Below are 19,600 nucleotides of genomic sequence, written 5' to 3'. Positions count from 1 at the left end.
TCTTTCTTACTGTGCTTGGGGATAGTTGTTATCATTATTATAAATATGAACATGATTATTCTGATACCGATCCTCCCACCCCCCCCCCCCCCCCCCCCCCCCCCCTGTCCTTCCGGGATAGGACCTACCGGACTATACGAGTGTTCTGTATCGCAATGTAACAGTGTGTGTTTTGATATCACCACCGGTCACTCCCTCAGATCCTGTACTTGTCCAATCCCTGACTGCCGGCCTCCAGTTTGCGCCCCACCCTGCCACACACACACACACACACACACACACACACACCTCCCTCCCACCTCCCCCTTTTTATTTGACTGGGGTCGCCTCTTTGTTAATGTACAGTTTTCAGAGCACAAAATGAATGTGTCTTATTTCTAATAAAAGCATATCTATATAATAAACCATCAGCTGTCTGCGATTTTTCATCAAATTAAAAAAAAATTAAAGCTACGACACGTCGAAGGCTCCTTCAAATTCTTTGTGTAGATCCTTCACAGCCCAGCATATCCCAGAATTCATTGTGTCATTGATGTACGGTGGCTAGGAGGTGCAATCCAAAATTACAAAGCTCAAAACACTTTTACAAATGCCGAGACAAATTTAAATTTATATACGTTTCAAAATCTACCGGAAAGGGAATGTCCTAACTTCTGGGATGACTTGGAAGTGATGACGGGAGCGGACAGTTCGAGTTGTTGTTGTGTTTGGCGTTCATGTTGACCTCAGATAGACGGCGACAAAAGTCTGCGAGTGAAGATGGATCATGTGATCGATTATGTGATGAGTTCAACCCTAAATTGTGCGAGAGGAGAGCACGCAGAAGGTTTATAAGAAGAACGTACCGCTGCCTTTCAGGTAGAGTTTGGAGCTTGGAAATGTGTTTTGGAAATGTAATTTTGTTGTTTGTACAAAATAATACCAGAGAAAACTTCCGCTTGGTTTTGTCTGCTGCAGGTTGCTAGGCAACAGGAGCAGAATGTCCTAATACAAACAGGAAGTCTTCCAAATTTGCTCAGCTAACAATTAGCTTAAGCTAGTAAACCCAGGCTAAGGAATATGTGAGTATTGAATTGTTGAAGATTATGTTGTTTCTTTATGTGATTATTAGCACATTAATAATCTCCATTCGTAGCCATATCCCTTTGTTTTGACTAATCCTCATGCTCTTATTTTGAAAGTTCATTTGTAAAGAAATGCTCCTGCATTGCAGTTTTCAGCCAACATAAGTCTTCTACTTCTATATCAATATAAGAACATTTCAATCCCAAGAACTCTGGATCAGACTGTGAAGCTCCGCCCACTGACGTGGAGGCAGCCCTGCTCTGAGCCCTGAGCACTGCTGACATCATCAGCTGATGTAGCTCACCTGGGCCTTTCAAGCTGGCATGTGTTCACTCTGTCACTCTCTGCCAGAGACAAACACGGAGTCAGAACCGAACCGGGAGGCTTCACGGCAGCAGCGGTCCTCACTTCTGACATGTTTTCATGCGATCAGATAATCGTGGTGTTATCACACATCAGCTTTTTCCTTCATCGTCTTTGTCAGCATCTGCTTACTGAGAAATGAAGGCTGTTTGACCTTCGGAGATGGAGCGGTTACAGCTGTCATGACGGCTGTGTCAACAACTCCCACATATCCTCGTATTGTTTATGAACTCCTGACTCATGGTGTAATAACTGTCTGAACTGTCGTGACTTCACCCGCTTTGTTTTTATCCGCTTTCAGCATTCGTGCAAGGAGGAAGGAAAGAGTGTGGCCTGTAACATCGTTAGCTTCCATCCAGACACATTAACCTCACGTTGTTAATTAGGCCATCAACAGGCATTAGCCTCCACTCATGCTCCATCTCACAAAGACCTGACAACGGCTTTTAATGGACTGCTGCTCGACTGACATTTTGCTCATCTGTACGACCGGTCGTGGTGTTTCTGCAGCCCGTGGGTGATGGAGGAGGAGGAGGAGGAGGAAGAGCAGGACGCTGACGACCAGCAGCAGCTGTGCAGTCCACCAGCCTGAACCTTCACACCGTGCTGCAGCCAGATGAGCTTTTCAAGGGGGCATTAAGTGCTCCGTGATCGGACCAACCCCGCCAACACCACGCCATGGTTCATGGGAGTCAAGGAAACAGTCTTATCTTTGTTTTAAGTGTTGATGTCAGCGGAAGAAAGTCTGGAACTAACCCCCAGGTTCAGAGGTCAGATTTTGAAGCAGCTCTGAACATTTTGTGAGCTTTAAAATGTCTGTCTGAGCCCAGATAATCAGACATCGATGCTGCATCGACACAGTTTTGGCAGCGAATCCTTCTCTTTTCATATTGGACTCACACTGTGAAGCTTCATGGTGAGTGCTGAAACTAAATATATTCTGTATGACACGTCTTATCCTGCAGTGTTACAATGAGACTGTACCGTCCCTGCTGCTTGGAAACAAGAAAAACATATGGCAGAAGAAACAGTAAACTTTCATTAAAGGTGTAAATAAAGGGTTTAATAAGTAAGTGTATTTATCAGCCAGAGGGAAAGAGGAAAATCCAATAATACACACAGCAGTGAGTCACCTGCTAACCATCTGTTTGTTCCCTGATGAAATGTGCAAAATTCAGTTTTTCCATCCAAAGCATCAATTCTCCTCTTTCAGAGTTCAGATACACCTACAGACAGCTGCCACCCTGACGCTCCAAACACTGTGGATTTACTGTGTGCTGCAGAGTCTGCCTGTTTCTGCAGAAATGGTCAGAATTCAGGGTTGCATCAGATCCAGGAACGGCTGCAGTGATGGAGCTAGAAGAGGAAGTGGTCTGTTTTATGTGTTTTACTTGGTTAGCTCCAGCTAGCATCTGTTAGCTCAGAGAAGCTTTTCCTAGCTCCTCTTATTACCTTCTTGTAATGACCTTGGGGCTTTTATTTTTGGGACTTTTATCTCTGTGTGAGCGTAATATGTGAGTGTGTGTTCATAGTTGTGTATGTTTGTTAACAGTGTTTTATTTATACTTTTAGACTTTAAGCAAGCTTATTTTAAGTGTGTTTTATTTTGAAGAGCCATCACCTCCTAGGTGAAGCCATCTTAATAGTTGTAAGGTCCAAAGGTGTAGCATCGTGAAAGCATATAGGGCTTTGTTGTTAATTGCTTTATTTAATTAAATAGCATGTCTTCGACTATTGTTGTGATCAGAACGAGCGGGTCATAACACACGTCTCCTCTTTATACTTCTTTATACTTTGTCTTTCCTTGTTTACTTCCTGTCACTTTCTTTCCTCTGTGATTGATTTGTTTCCACCTGTGTGTATTTATCCCATGTGTTACCTCAGACCCCGTTTCCACAAACAGGGTATCTGTAAATACGGAGACTTTTCCTTCGTTTGTATCTTTCATTTACACATAAACAGAGTTTTTGCCTCTGAAAACGAATCTTTCAAAAAATTCCAGAAAAAGTGGAGATTTTGGAAAACGCTGTATTCGCGCTTCAATGTGAACGGACAAAAACAGAGAAAACGGAGTTTGCGGCAGTCTGCTGTCAGTTGGTGCGACCTTTTTTTGTGTAGTACGGCTGCCTGAGCAGCTGTAGTTTAGTAATGGAAGCATTCCGGGTAGCGTTTGCATTTCTGCTGGTGTCAGCACTTTTTATGTGTTTGCATTTTAATTACAGCTCCTCTTACTGAGTGGAGGAGCAGCGACATGTCAGGTCTCCAGGTTCAGCAATGTTGGAACAACTTCTGACTCAAAGAGCCAGACTGCGTCGACGAGGCTTCTGATTGGCTCGCTCGGCTTTCTCCTTCTTCCTACACTGCCACCCACAGGCCTGGAGTAGTTATGACGGCTCTTGGGAGCGTGTTTATGCGGGTTAATGTAAACAGAAACTTTTTTGAAAACGATGTGTGCACGATGTTATTTTGGAAAATGGAGGGAAGGAAATATTCGTTTTTACAGATACCTGTGTACGTGTAAACTCAGAGGTTGTTTCCATATTCTTGGTCTTTTGCTGTTAGTTTGTTTCTCTTTTTTTCCCAGTTAGGTGTGAAGAACATGCACAGATCTGTGAGCTGAAGCCCATCCAGCACGCTTAATATGACATGGAACTGCAAGCCAGACCTTATCACCCAACATCAGCGCTGCTCTGACTGAATTAGAACAAATCCCTGCAGCCTGCTTGAATGTCTGCATGGTGGACAGCCTGCAGCCTGGGGCTGTGATGGTGTCACAGTCTCACGCTCAGCTGTTTGTGTATGGCTGGGATGTATGGCCATGTGGTCTGTGTGGTCATCTGTGCTCCTGCCGCCTCTGGCTCTAAGGAGCTTTTTTTTTTTTTTAAATGACTTTCACACACACACACACACACTCACACACATTTTTTGTGGCCTTACAGACATGCTTTCACATTAGGGAGATTTAAGCGAGCTAATTGGAAGAGACACCCAGCAGAAACATGAAGTGCGGAGGTAAATGTGCCACCACATTTATTAAAGCGGCTGCACTGTTTTTGGCTTGAGAATGAGGCTTTTAGCCTTCAGAGCTCAAATGTGTTGTGACACTAACAACACTGTCCTCTTCTGAACTGTTTAAAATGGAGATTTAATACAGCTCATTCTGCATCCTGATGCACAGCAGCGAAGAGGCTTATAAAAGCAAGGATTTTACTAATGATTCTGATTAACAACGATGACTGGTTGTGCTACTTAAAGCAATGATTCTACTGTCCTTATGTAAATCTACAATAAAATACTTACAATTCCACATTTAGATATGTACGAACATGTAACAGCCTTCAGGAAGTGAAGCAGGTTATCCACTGTGCTGGTGCTTTCATTAAATAGGAAGTCTATATGCTTCAAACGCTGGTATTAAAGTTGTGATATTTAATAATGCACATGCTGGTCTGTGCATGTCTGATTAATACATAGACTGTTCTGTATACAAAGATGGATGACAGGGTCCTGCCTTCACGTACAGGCGCTGCCATGTTGGAAGAAGATGCCATCTTGGAGCCAGAGTCTGCACAGTAGAGGCTGAGGTAAAGCTGCATGGTGGAGCAATGAGCCAGCAGCTGCTCGCTCAATGTTACTACTTCCTATTTTATTTAAGAGTAACCAGCTAAACATTTTTGAAGAAAAGGGTAATTATGCTAAAAACTAGTCCATGTGCGCTATGCACTAACGTGGAGGAGGTGAGGTTTATGACCAACCACCCGGGGGCAATGAAGATGTTTTGGCCTCACTCTTGCAGTGTTAATTTTGGCAGCAATTTCAGATTTAGTTTTTATTTTAGTCTGGTGACTAAAATGTCATTTGATTTTAGTCACATTTTAGTCATCAACATTTTTGAACTTTTAGTCTAGTTTTAGTCGACTAAATCTGGATTTAGTCGACTAAAATTCTGATGATATATATTTTTTCATGAAATAATTAAGGTTTGAAGTGCAATAAAAACAGGCACAGCTTTAACTTGTGTTGTTTGAATCAAACACCTCTTTATTTAGTTGCTATGACCTTTTCATAAAAGAACCAATGAACAGTGAGCTGCTCTCCCTGAACACACTGTTCAGTCATGACCTTCTTCATGAATCCTCCATAACTACAGCAAAACACTTCAGTGACAGCTTAGAAACAGGTCGCATGCTGTAAAACCATCAGCAGCGGTGTCTTCATTTATAGATTTTGTCAGGTGTATCTTTGAACGGAAGTTAAGATGACTCGTCTGCAAATGTCGCTTCACCTTTATTGTGTTTTCACTCCACACGGTTTGCAAACCGTCTTGTTTGTCTTGATTAGGGATGTCCCGATCAGGTTTTTTTGCCCTTGAGTCATTTGATTTTGAGTATCTGCCGATTTTGAGTATCTGCCGATTCCCGATCCAATACTTTCTATAAAGGCACTCATTACGGCAAAACCTGTGTGTGTGTGTGTGTGTGTGTGTGTCGCACTGGGAGGTCTCAAACCCAGGATCTATCGCGCCAAAAGCGACTGTCATACCCCTACACTACAAGACACAGAACCACCCTGCACAGAAAGCGTTAACTTTGACAGCCCTAATAAATATATGAGATCACTTCTGATTGGCTCTCTGCCGCCGTCTCCTGATTCGTCCCTCCCTTCCACAAACAACATTTGCTCCGATTGGATCTCATCTCCATCAATAATTTTGTCTCGTTTTTATTCGTTGACGAAAGTGTCAGTACATTTCGTCTGCGTTTTTGGCACCGTGCGTTAGTTTTTATTTAGTTATCGTCTCATTTTTATCAGCCAAAAAAGGCCGTTAACGAAAACTATGACGAAAATGATTCGCCAACAAAATTAACACTGCACTCTTGGAGAGCTGTCATGTCATCCATCTTTTATACAGTCTATGATATGTTTACTGGACTGCTGAATATAATGTAGGCTGCAGTATAGTGTAAGCTAGCTCATGTTAATATCAGCTATTGAAGGGTAAAATGAATAGTTTGACCTGTGTTATGACATCGCCAATTATGGCAGAACCAACAAGCTAAACAGTATGTTGCTATTGCTATGGGCTATGTGGACCATGTAGTGGTGGTGCTGCAGCTTACCCTCAACCATTTGGCTCAGTAACTCTTTGTTAGAGTTTAGTTTTGACAGTGCAGCAGTTCTCTATAAGCTGTAGCATGCTGGGTGGTGCAGCCGAGCTGAGTCACCCAGGTTTCGGTAGCTTTAGCTCATTAAAAACACAACCCAACATGCTGATAAGCAGCTCATGACTGTACTGTCTTTGACCCTGCACTGGGCTTTTGAAAGGATCTAATGTGCTGCCACTGCACTGCACAGTGACACTACATGACAATGATGTTTGTATATACATTTTTTTTTACCAGTGTAGATAGCAGCACTGAGGATTCTGTCATAACAGCAGTGAAAATATCAATATTATCATCATTAACAACGCTGCTGAGAGTGAGATCACCACATCTGAGACTACTTTGAAGCCTTTTAGCAGCGAGCCTGATGAGGCCAGTAATCCCAGAGTCTATGCCGTGTTGTGTTGTGTTGTTTATTTTCGATGGACATGTCGGCGTCACTTTTAATTTGTCACAAAAAAAAAAAGGGCCGGCTGCAGCTGGACAAGGACAGACAGTGAAAACAATAACTGGAGGCAGCATATTGCATGTTGAAAGAAGAATTAAATGAGCATAAGCCCCCTGGCCTTATGTCCTGGGTCGTCTGTTAATTTTTCATGGGTCCCTCACTAATTCATGAGGACATCTGTTTTTGCAGCTTCCACTTTAACAAGTTCCGTGTTCGACAGTTATGAGCCACTCCAGCTGCAAACTGATTAGACGGCACTTCACATGGAAACTTGATTGGGGGAAAACTTTGTAACAGAAACACACAGACACATGCTGCTGGCATATGTTGAACAAATCTTAAAAGTTAAAGTTCTCATAGTCTGTTTACATGTGTATTGAATATTATATTTGATTGTTATGTAGTCCTGTGAAAAACAAATGTGACATGGATTTAATTAGGTAGAAGTATATTTTTGATAAAAATATGATGTTGTATATATTTTTTAAACAGTAATTGAAATGAAACGGTTAACTGAATTCTATATTAATTAATAAAAAAATGGTAAAAGTAAAGCTGCAAGGTAACGCAAGAAAAATGAGGTATTATAAATAGGTATGTGCCTTTATTTTCATTTGTTTATTTTCATTAGTCGCTGCTGCTGTCAGTCAAGGTCACCTGTAGCGATTGGATGAGGTATGAGGGGGCGGGGCTAGGAACGAAAGAGTGCGGAAGTGCGTAGAGAAGCATGAGAAGAAGAGAAGGAAGAAACGTTTTAGCGACATACTGGTTACAAACCGGGTTTATCTTTGTGTGAGTGTATTGTGTGTGAATGTATTGTGGGATTGTTTGAGCAAGAGTTTAAGTAGTTTATCATCGACTGGAGTAAAAGACTTTCTTGCGTCTAGCACGACCTCCTGTACTGCGCTAAGCTAACTCCAGCTAGCGGCTTGAGAAGACGTGCCGCAGCTACGCACAGGTGTCTGGATGAGAGTCTTTGCGGTGCTGAGGTCCGTTTCAGAGGGAAAATGGACCGTGTGCTTCAAAAGACAGACTATTGACACCACTGTCGGGTTCCTTCGTCTGGACTGAGTGTTGGTATTGAACATTCCCGCTACCGCCATCTGGGCTAGGAGCCCTTCCTGAAGACGCCATTGCTGATTCTTCTGCTCCTTCTCAGCTGATTGGGGATTATTTCTGCAGACTCTCCACTGGACGGTGAGTCTAAATGACTTTACTTCTGCTGAGGACAGAGACGTAGAGGTGGAATCATTTTTGAGGACATACAGGCCTGCAACGGTTTTCTTTGCTGTGTGTGTGTATTGCTAGTAAAAAGGGAATTATATGTTTGTGAGCTCTAAATGTTATTAAGCTGGTGAGGTATATTGTTTACCCTAGTTTTAAAGTTGTAAAGCTGTTATTTCCTGTGTGTTCTCATTCAGTTTTCTCTCCTTCTGCCTTGTTCCTGTTTTGTTTGATATCTATTGTTTGTTTTAGTTTAGTCTTGTCTGCATTTGGGTTCATCCTCCCTAAACTGAAAGCATAACAAACATAGTAGTTGTACAGAACATAGTAAAAATGAAATTGTTTGCATGTTGTGTTTGTACCCCCCTGGTGCAGCCTTACTTTATAACCAGATCTATGCTGACGCCCTGGAGTCACAGTTGTCATTGACTGAGAACTTATCTTACATAGCACAGCTGCTGTTCTGTGAGATTTGTGAGATCACAGCTCAGATCTGCCTGTCTGGCTTCAGGCTGTGTGCTTGTGGCTGAACCGCGGATGGTTTGGACCGGTTGACCTCTTGTGAGAAAGTACTTGTTTGTTATTTATGTGGATTTTATTTGCCTTACAAGGAAGGCAGCATCATCTGCTAACAAGCTAACGGCTAGTTTTCAAAGATTCTTGTGACCTTTTCGTGTTACCCATGCCTGATTTTTGAGGACCAGCAACTGGCAGGTTGGTTCACCAAATCACCTACCAAGTATTTATTAATAGCAGTGGCCCCTTTCACCATTTCCTAAACCATAACACATGTCAGAGACAAAAATAGCTGTAGGTATCGGTCTGCAAATATGCTTATTTCTAGGGATGTCCCGATCCGATCACGTGATCGGAAATCGGGCCCGATTACGTGATTTCAGACTCGATCGGAATCGGATGTTGCCTCCCAATCAGGACTTGGATATATATTTATTAGGGTAGCTGGTTTTGGTGCGAGAGGTCCTGGGTTCGAGGTCTCGATGAGCTGTTACAACGTCTGAAATCACTTAGCGTGGATTTATAGAGAATCTTGAAAGTATCGGATCGGGACTCGGTATCGACAGATACTCAAAATCAAATGACTCGGACTCGGACTCGAGGGCAAAAAAACCTGATCGAGACATCTCTACTTATTTCTGTGTTAAAGTTTGACATTTTAACATGGAAACCAGTTTCTAGTCTGAGTCTCTAGTGGACTCAGGAGGAACTGCAGTCTTATGGCACTTGTCATAGATTGCTGCATGTTAAAATCCATGAATATTTTTAAAAAGCACACCTAAAACTCACTAAATACACTGCTTAAGGTTTAAATACTTATTCCACACTGGAAGAAAAATGATATAAAAATTATGAGCCATTCACTGTTTCTCTGCGATAGTAGGTGAACCCACCAACACACATACACATACTTTCACATTGACGCCCTTATCCGTGTCCAGGCTGCCGGTGTGGCTGGGTTATTATAGCAGAAGGAGATAAGGTGGATGCAGGCCCGGGCCTATAATAGCCACGCGCTTATCTCTGCAACAACGCTTCTAATGACAGAGAACAGCTCCAACCAAAAGCAGAACTGCTGCCATTGTCTACCTTTTATTTATTCAGCAGCAGCCATTTTTAAATCCCAGACACATCGCATACCTGTGGTGCGAGGAGAAACGACTGATTCTCCCACAGTTTCTGTGCTGATGTGATTTTTTTTGTGGTTCTCCTTATTGTTTACCAGTGTTAATAAGGGGGAGGCTTAATAATGCAATGTAGAGACACTGGCTGTGTTCCCTCCACATGAGAGGACTAATTACTGTAAATCTAATCTGCAGGAGAGGCCTATATCCAATTACATGGAAATTAAAGCTCAGTGTGTTTCTGTCGTGCTGCTAGTCTGATTGCGTATGGACGGACATATACGCTCGGTTTCTCCTTATATCTGTGGGTGCATTTGGCCCCAGGCAGAATCTTGTTCACTACCTACATGTGTTCATCAAACAGAATCAATAAGAAAGAGTTGAAAATAGAAGCGGCTGAAAATTCTCTTAACGAAGAAATTAATGAAAGAAGGGAAATGGACGAATATTGAAAGCAGGATGGAGGGCAGAGAGTGTGTCTCTGGGTCAAACTGATGCATGTAGAATGAGCTTTTCCTAATCATATATTTTATGTGACTTAAAGAACAAATGGAATCCAGCAAAAGAACAACAACAAGATGTGTTGTTCCTTTTTTTTAGTTCTCTTCATGTGCATGTTGACCTTACATTGAACGCAGGTGTAAACAGGATGTACTCATGTCAGCTAGGACATGCTCCAGCCCCCTATGCTGTGGGCTGAAGAGTGGAATATCTGTGAAAGGCTGTCACTGTATATAATAATTTATTTCATTCAGTCAGGGTGCATCTTCAGATAAAGTTGTTTAAGAACAGAGACATTATCACACCTGATAATGTCTATGTTGTAGTGCTGTCTAAATGTGTAGTGAAAATCATTGCACCCTCTATGGAGCACTCTACAATGCACCATAATATGTAGTCTACAAGCAGTGCATGCATTAGCATTGTGCTTAATATTGTTTTAGCTGGTGTTAATCATGCAACAACAATGCTGCAATGAACGTAATTGAAATAGTGCTGACTTAATTCTATAGTCCCTACAATGAACTATTCATATAGTGAGTAGGTGATTTCAGACATCCAGACTTGTTGTCTGATGAGTTGCTATTGTAGCCTGCAGCTATGCAGATATTGCAGATATTAGGCCACAGAGGTCTAATCAGTTTACATCTTTCTAACTCAATTGACTTTTCAAACTTAACATTTAGACATTTAAACATCTTTGTTGTGTTCTTTGTATAGAACAGAAAGAGAATTTCGATAGCTCGTGAGGCAAGATGAGTTTTGTCCCACTCAACAAATTTGAGATGCTTCATATAGTTACCACCCCAAGTGGGCGCCAAATTGGTACACCCTGTGAATATTTATGTCTTATATAGGACTGGCTGGATTTTTTGGGAAATTTCATTAATAACTTTTAAGAAAAATATTGCGTGACTCACCAACTGTAATGGTAATAAAAAAAATAAGCAAACTATGAAGTTTAATGATATGTTGAACTGAAAATTATTATTATTGTATGGTATGTAGACACAATTCTGTCCTCTAAAGCAGTTTATACATGAAAGGCTAAAGTATGTTATTATCGTTGGCTAAAAGAAAACGTGTTAAACATACAGGCTCCATGATCTCCCCTCATACCAGATACATAAGCTACCACATAAAAGTCAGCTGTGAGAAGAATTGTGTGTGACTTTTTTTCTCCAGCATTCAAGTGTTTACAACATCGGCTGCCACCAACAGCCGTTAAAACTGCCACTGATCCAACAAACAAACGTGATTTACAGCCTGTCACTCCAGGACTCTGACTGAGAAATGTTCCCAGCAGGGGCTGGACGCAAACCTTTCCACATTGATCTGTGTCTGCCCATAGTCAATGATTAATGTTCCTGTCAGGAGTAAACTGACACAAACGTACACACATACTTACCCACAGCTTTTCCTTAAAATGTAAAAAGGACCGGTTCCTGAAGGCAATACAAAACTTTACTTTAATGCAAACAAAGAAAATGGGATGCTAATAAGCTTTCATTCACACCTGAATCACATCTTTTTTAGTTTAGACTCCACGTTTGTTAAAAAAACTGTGGCCCAGGAGTCTCACTATGGCACAGTAGAAGTGGCACAGTGCAGGCCTGCTTCACAGCCAGCTCTCATGGATACATTCTAATGGATATTATTGCTCGCATAATTGGAAAACTCATTAAAAATAAATCAACAATAGTGCTTAGCTCCACAGTCATAATAGCTCAGCCATCAGTTGCCCATTCATTTGAGACACGATGGCTGCAGAGAAATAGAAAAGTTTTCCCAACCAAAAAAAAAAAAAAAGCATGTCACAGTCATAAAAAATGAGCATTCCTCTTCCGTGGGGCACGTTCAGGAAATTACATTAAACTAGTGGCATTCAGACCACACTACACAATCAGTCCTGAGATTGTTTTTCTTAACCTCCATAAATAGGTTTCCAATTGATCCCATCAAACATTAATTATGACTCGTATAAATTTACTTTTTGTCATCACTTTATACAGAGGCTGAAACATTGCACGATAAAACCCTTTTACCAGTGACCCTGTCCACAGCTCTATATGTTGATTGGGGGTGAGCATGGGGTTTTAAAGGAAATTCCAGCCTTGGAGAATGAGCTGTGCCAGAAAAGCTTTCATAGTAATAATGCTGATTAGAAATTACAGAAATGATATGAGTCACTGGGCTTCTGTGCAGCCTGAGCAAAGATGACTCTTGTTCTTCCATAATGAGATCCAAATGACCCCCGGCTATTCCCAGGGCTCTGCGGTTCTCTTAGACGGAGGTCTCCACCTAATGAATACACGTGCTAGCATACTATCCAGCTTTCATATTTTATCATGTTTACACAATATTAAAAGCAGGAATTCATAAACAAAGAACATTATTACCCTGTCCTTGTCAAAAAGGTTGGACAGACCTGCTTATTAAGGGGATTTTTGAAATCACAATTTTTGTTTTCCTGTTTTCCTTAAAGTCCACTTACAGCTTCCTGATTTGTTCCTTTAAAGCATTTCAATGAACATGTCAGTTGTCAACAATTAGTGTTGTTGTGTTGTTGCTGCCACCTCCTGTTAATATTGAATATTACTTGTCAACTGGCTTATAAATTTGAGTCAGCTGGACAGAGGAGAGGAGAAAAAATATTGGTGTGCAAGAGTGGGACGTAAATATGGGTGAGGACCAGAGGAATTAATGAGCTTGAGGTAGACATGTGGGCACATAAATGTCAGAGTAGAACGAAAGGAGGAGAAGAGAAGAGTGTAGATATGTAAGAGTGGACCAGACAAGGAGGAAGGAAAGGATCATAGTGCAGATATTCAAGAGTAGCACATAAATGTGAGTGGATCATAGAGAGAGATGAGCTCAGAGCTGACATGTTAGAGTGGTACATAAATTCAATAGTGGACCAGAAGAGAGGGAAGGAGCATAGTGCGCATCCAAGAGTGGCTTAAAATTGCGAGAGTGGACCAGAAGAGAAGGAAGAAAGGAGCATAAAGTGACATGACAGACATAGCCATGTGAGAGTGGCACAAAAATGGCAGAATGGACCACATGAGCAAACATGTAAGAGTGGCACATAAATTTAAGAGTGGACCAGAAGAGGAGAGGGCAGGAAAATGATACTGTGTAAACATACAAGAGTGGCACAAAAATGGCAGAATGGACCACAGGAGACAAAAGGCATATTGTGCAGACATTTAAGAATGGCACATAAATGTGAGAGAGGACCACAGGAAGAAAGTGGCACATGTGTAAGAGTGGAGACACAAGGACTATTTAAAGTTTAATGGAAATTTAGACTTACAGGAGAATTTAGTGGCTAACAGAATAGGTCTGTAGACTTTAAAGCAGAGCTAAAAAAAGAGGGTAGTTACAGGTGCATGCACATGCTAAAAAGAGCTAATGCTGACCTCTCTGTGTGTCTGCTAAAGTGGTAATATTTCACAAGTTTTGAGCCTGTTGTGTTCCTTCCAATAATAAACCTGACATACTGTGTTCACACACCTCACCACACAGACAGCTACATTAATAATGTGCTAATTAGGAAACATTAGAAATAGCACTTTTAATGAACATTTGTCTGGGCAGGCACTGAAATATCATTTGTCCACATCTGTCCATACGGCGCTCTGCACTCAGCTTTTGTAACTCATACAGACGCTCAGTATAATATGGAATGCTGCTAAGGTGCTTTTCATCTCCCGGCTCTCATCCATCACATCTCTAAAAAAAAAAAAATATATAATTTCCTGCCTCTATGCCAGGCTGTTGTTGTCTGATACAAAGACCACCAGACAGACAAATGTGGTGAAGATCAAGATGGGTGGATTTACACATTCAGGTTGCTGGGATGAATCCCTATTTTGTTCTCTATTCATACATTTTTCGTTTCCCCATTCAGCAAGGGAGAGAAACAAGTTTCTGATTGGTCAAAATGTGAACTCATACAAATACCCTTTACTGTGCACAGATGGCATTTTTGAGCCACAGGAACCAAGGAATTCAACCAGATCTCTGTGGGATTATTTTGCCTAATATGATGGAGATGTTAGTTGGATATTTTTCTATTATGATATTATATATTTACTCCCATGGGCAGTCTGTCTTTACTAACAGTTTCATAGTATGTTATTTGTTGAATTGATGGTGTTGCGAGGCTGTAGTAGCATAGTGTGCTATACAGTCATGGATGTAGAAAAAGTGGAAAACTGTAATGTAAAATTTCATTACAAAATCACAACGGTGATGCTGCCAAATATTCTAAATGAAAAAGAAACATTTTAAAGTAAAAACACACCCTGGCTAAAATGACACAAAACCACTTTAACAGTAATGATTTCCACCACATTATTATCTGTGATATCAGTGTGCCACAGAAACCCTGCTGTATTGATTTTGAATCCCCTGCAATCAAACCCATGGTGTGTGCTGGGAGAGATCAATGACAACTGTGGCAGAACCCTCCCTCTGGGCGTCTGCAGAGGTCAGTCCTGATGTGGGTGGTTGGTGGAGGAGATAATCTCTTAGTTCCTCCCCCACCCCAAATTCTATGGTTAGACGCCCTTACGCCTCCTCCTCCTCCTCCTCCTCACCACCAAATGCTTTGCTCTTTGTAGTCCTGTCTTTTTACGTAACCACAATCTAATATCCTGCTTTTCCTCTACTGTTAATATATCTGTGCATAGAGCATGAACAAAGGTCATGTGGTCATTACAAGTGGTTCATCCCTGTGGCTGTGGAGTGAGTGTGTTCAGCAAATTTCACGGTCATTTGTGTGTTTGATTAGGAGGAATCTTGTGTGTTAGATTGACGTTTTGGCCAGAGGGGAAACAGAAGGAAGGCTCCGAATGATGAATATAGAAATCTGTAATTATTAGGTGCACAGAAGTGGAAAGTTTTGGCCTAGAGATTAGGAGCAGTGCTCATTTCTTTATTTCTCTTGCTTTGTTATTTTATTCCAATATTTATATTTTGAGCAAGAGTCAATTATTATTTTGATTTCATTTTATTTTATTGGTTAATACTTTCTCAATCATCTGTAAGCTCTTCGAATTGTGCTCACATGCACAAAAATGCTATACAAAGAAAGTTTGATTGATTGGTTGATTAATTAAAATATTAGTATTAAATGAAAGAAAGCACCTCTTGTGTGAACTTTTGGCCTTTGGCAGACATGTACCTTAGTGCTACTGCGGAGTTGTTAAATGTAAAGCCGATAATATGTGAGGATGTGTTTTTTATTTCTCCCTTCCTCCTGGAGCTGTCATCCACGGTAAGCCCTCCCACGTCCGTCGCGGTCTAAACATATGTAAAACACAATTACCTTTTAGCTGCTGTGTTCTCACACGTTTGCCATACAGTTCCAGCAGCAGCCTTCAACTCAATCACCTCATGCTGCGAGGCAGTCTGTATCCAGGGAGCCTGATCCTGCATTCATTCCACAGCACATTGAGTTGTCAGGCATTTTTTGGAGACAGGATCTAAGGCTTTTACAGACTGCTTGTGCAGCTGTTATATGAACTTGGTGCAAACAGTCTTTTTTTATTATTGTATCACTCCCACAACTGTATATTGATTTGCATACTGAGTCAGTCATCACCTCGGTGAGTCAGAGCTGAGTGTGAGAATCAGAGAGCTGCTTTCATCTGTTATCTGACTGGGGTGAAATGGGCAAGATTGTGTTATAACTAAGGGTATCGGTGTTTCAGCAAACTTTCAACTTTCACAAAAAGATCAGAGGTGGAAAACTAAGAAAGGAAACCATTAAGGCTAATGCTTGCGCACAGCACTGAGCACAGTGGTCAGGTGTTACCACCACTGTCCTGTCTCGGTGAGATTCTGGGAGACTGTTGCAGACTCTGAGTTGGTCATGAGTGTGAGGTGTTAGTGTCTTTGTTTGCCCTGCAATAGATTAGCGACCTGTTTGGGTTGTACCTGCTTCTTGCCCATTGACAGCTGAGATGGCTGGTTTTTGTGTGATAGCATTGATGGGTGGATTGATGTTACATGCTTGTATCTTCTTTCTTCCTGTGACCTGGAAATCACCCATCGGTGATTGCCTAAACTTGCCTAAACTTCACCAATGAGTGACAGAAAGAGATGAAAAAACTGCAGTACAAAATAAAAGTAAACAACAGGATGAGCTAAATTCGACTGTATTCACTTTGGAGGTGTCCACTTTGAAAACTACAAACTACAGATGAAATTGCCCAACAAAACAGAGATCAGTGTCCCAGTTCCTGCATCTTTGCTTCAAACAGTAAGCAGTATTGACAGGTGGGATGTAGTAGAATGTGTTTTCTCTGATTGATTCCAGCTGCTTAATCCTGAACAGGAAGTCTTTGTCACTTAATGAATGTGGATATAAGTATGCTTCGAATCACAGAATGAATGAGCCTTTGACTTTTTATTGTTGTCACAAAAATTCCAATTGTCATGTTGAAATGAAACTTCTGGTTTTGTGGTCTGTTTTTTTTCTGTATTTTCTGCAGGAGCATTATTGCTGTCCTTCGCCTCTGATTGGATTGTTATGCAGCTAAACACAATTGTCTCTGTGTGTGTTATTGTCAAACACTTTGTCTTTCACAAAGTGGGCTTGAAATCAAAGAGATTTAATATGCGGCTGAAGCTGACAGTCAATACGGCTCAGCCGCTCTAACAAAAGGTGTCTGGCAATTTATAGCCACTTTAATTCAGCTCGGACACTGATCCAATCTGTAAATCCCACAGTCAGGGTAAATACACAACCTCAGGCAGTCAACATTAGGACCCTGCATTAGTTGTTCGTATGTTAAATGCTGACCTTTGTCACACATGACTTTATATTGCAGCTGGTGATCCTCATTCTTTCATTCTGACATTTTTGGTTAAAGGACCATCAAGGCTTTTGAGGTCTTAGATGGTCACTCATTTACACTTATTATTAATGCATTAGATTAGCATAATGAATGACTAACAGTTACTTTTTTGAAGTAAGATAAGATAAGATAAGATAAGATAAAACTTTATTAATCCCGAAGGAAATTCTTGTGCCAGAGGTATTAAGTTACATTAAATGCAGTTAAGTACAGAGTATAAGTGTCACTATAATCCAAAAAGAGTACAGTACACGGTATGAGCACAATATATGATACATGGATACAATATGGAGATGTAAGGTGCTAAGTAAACATAATATAAGAATGACAGTGATGCCTGACATGATTATCTAGCGCTTCTCCCTACAGAAAGGGGAGGAGTTATACAGTCTGATGGCCACTGGCAGGAAGGACCTCCTGTGGCGTTCTGTGCTGCTCCTCGGTAGTCTCAGTCTACCGCTGAATGTGCTCCTGTAGGACAGCAGTGTGTCGTGAAGGGGGTGAGACGTGTTGTTACGAATACTGAGGAGTTTCCTCAGTATCCTCCTCTCCGTCACCTCCACCACAGACTCCAGGTACTGGGCAGGGACAGCTGGTGGAGTCACTGTCTGCAGCGTCCACAAACATTTTTACGAGAAAGCTTTGAGACACGCATGGACAGGGGAGGGCTGGTTACCAATAGGCCTCTACCTGCCCATTTTAAATAGCGATGAGCTGAAAATGTAAGGAGCACAGTGCATTTTGGAGTTTTTATGTAAAAGTAATCACTCGTATTGGAAGAGCGCAGACTCAGGCCTGCTGCTGCGGTTAGTTTTAGAGCTTTGTTTGTGTACGTCGGTGAATATTTTCTGGGATTTCTGTTTGCACATATGGGACAGAGTGTGGTTCCTCCATGTGTATCTTTGTAGATAAAGGTGAAATAGAAGAAATGGAATAAATCTCCCAGTGGAGAGATTGAGGAATGTTTACATTTACATCTCTGTCTCTCTCTCTCCAGCTTTCACACATATGCGGACTCAGTCAGTCCTGGGTCGAGATGGTAATAGTGCTCCATGAGCCATTGACCTCTCTGTGCCTTTCAGGGCGCAGCTACTCACTGTGAACTGCTGAATAATACATTGACAGTATGTGGAGTACAAAGCGGAGCATCTTTGCTTGGGAGAGCAGCAACCGCAACGAATCACACACGCATGGCATCTTTAAAAGTCAAACTATTCCTCCGCCTGTCTGTTTGCATATCTTCTCCACTAAAAATGCAAGTGAGATGCACAATTCAAGCGTTTAGTCTTGCTTTGGAGGAATAGGAGTGTGGAGCAACAGAATAGGTCCATGTGGAGATCACATAGACGTTTGTTGGAGCAAACATTAAACAGCTTTTTGAGAAATATGGTAATTGAGGAAACAATTTGAGTTCAAGAAATAGAAGGGAGTATTGTGTTGTTAAGCACACACCTGGAGGAGATGCTGATTTCTCTCTGCATAGCCATTTTTTTTTATTCTTAAAACTTGGATTTGCCCATCTTGTTTTCTTGTATGTCGGGGTGGTATACTGGGAACTGCAAAACTATCTGTGAATACCTCTACCTGTATGTGTAAACTTAAGTTTAATTGGGTAAGCAGAAGGGTCAAGGGCTGTGGTCAGTTTAGGACTGAAGCCTAGTTAAACCTTAGTTATCCACTCACTGAATCCACAGAAAGGATAAAAGGTTTCTTTAGTTGTGGCGCCAGTCTGTGGTCAGGACCTCTCTGTGTCATCCTTACTAAGTGGAGATCCACACCTCTCTTTCTGTGCACAGTTCTGAATTTCAGCACACATAACTCATTTTTTTTATTCTATGTGACAAGACAGGAATCAATTTGCAGCTGGGATCGTGTCTTAGTACATGATCGCCAGTGGCAGGAAGCTGGTTCATCTGAAGGAGGACGCCTGCCTCTCTGTGAATGGAATGTTCATGTTTTTATGGAACAAATGAATCATTGATATCTTAAGGTGCATCACCATGTACGCTTTGTAAATGAGAAGCACCTGCTACAGGCAGAAAATGTTTGTTTCCTATGTTGAAACATCAGGTTTGCAATAGCCACCTCCAAAAAAAAGGTATTTTTTCATCCAGACCCAAGATGATACTCATTAGCATTGTGTGCGTTGGTAGTGGAACAGCATAACCCCAGGTGTCCCTCTCCTCTGTGTCTCAAGAGACATGAAACTCAGCCCTCCCTCTGTCTCTCCTGCAGAATACCTGATGGCATTAGCATAGCAAAAGGAGACAGCATGTGTCAAATTTTTCCTCGAGGGCTCTTCACTGGACTGTGAGGTTCATCAGT

The sequence above is a fragment of the Parambassis ranga genome, chromosome 16, assembly GCF_900634625.1.
Source record: "Parambassis ranga chromosome 16, fParRan2.1, whole genome shotgun sequence".
NCBI lineage: Eukaryota > Metazoa > Chordata > Actinopteri > Ambassidae > Parambassis > Parambassis ranga.
This window is presented reverse-complemented; position numbering follows the sequence as displayed.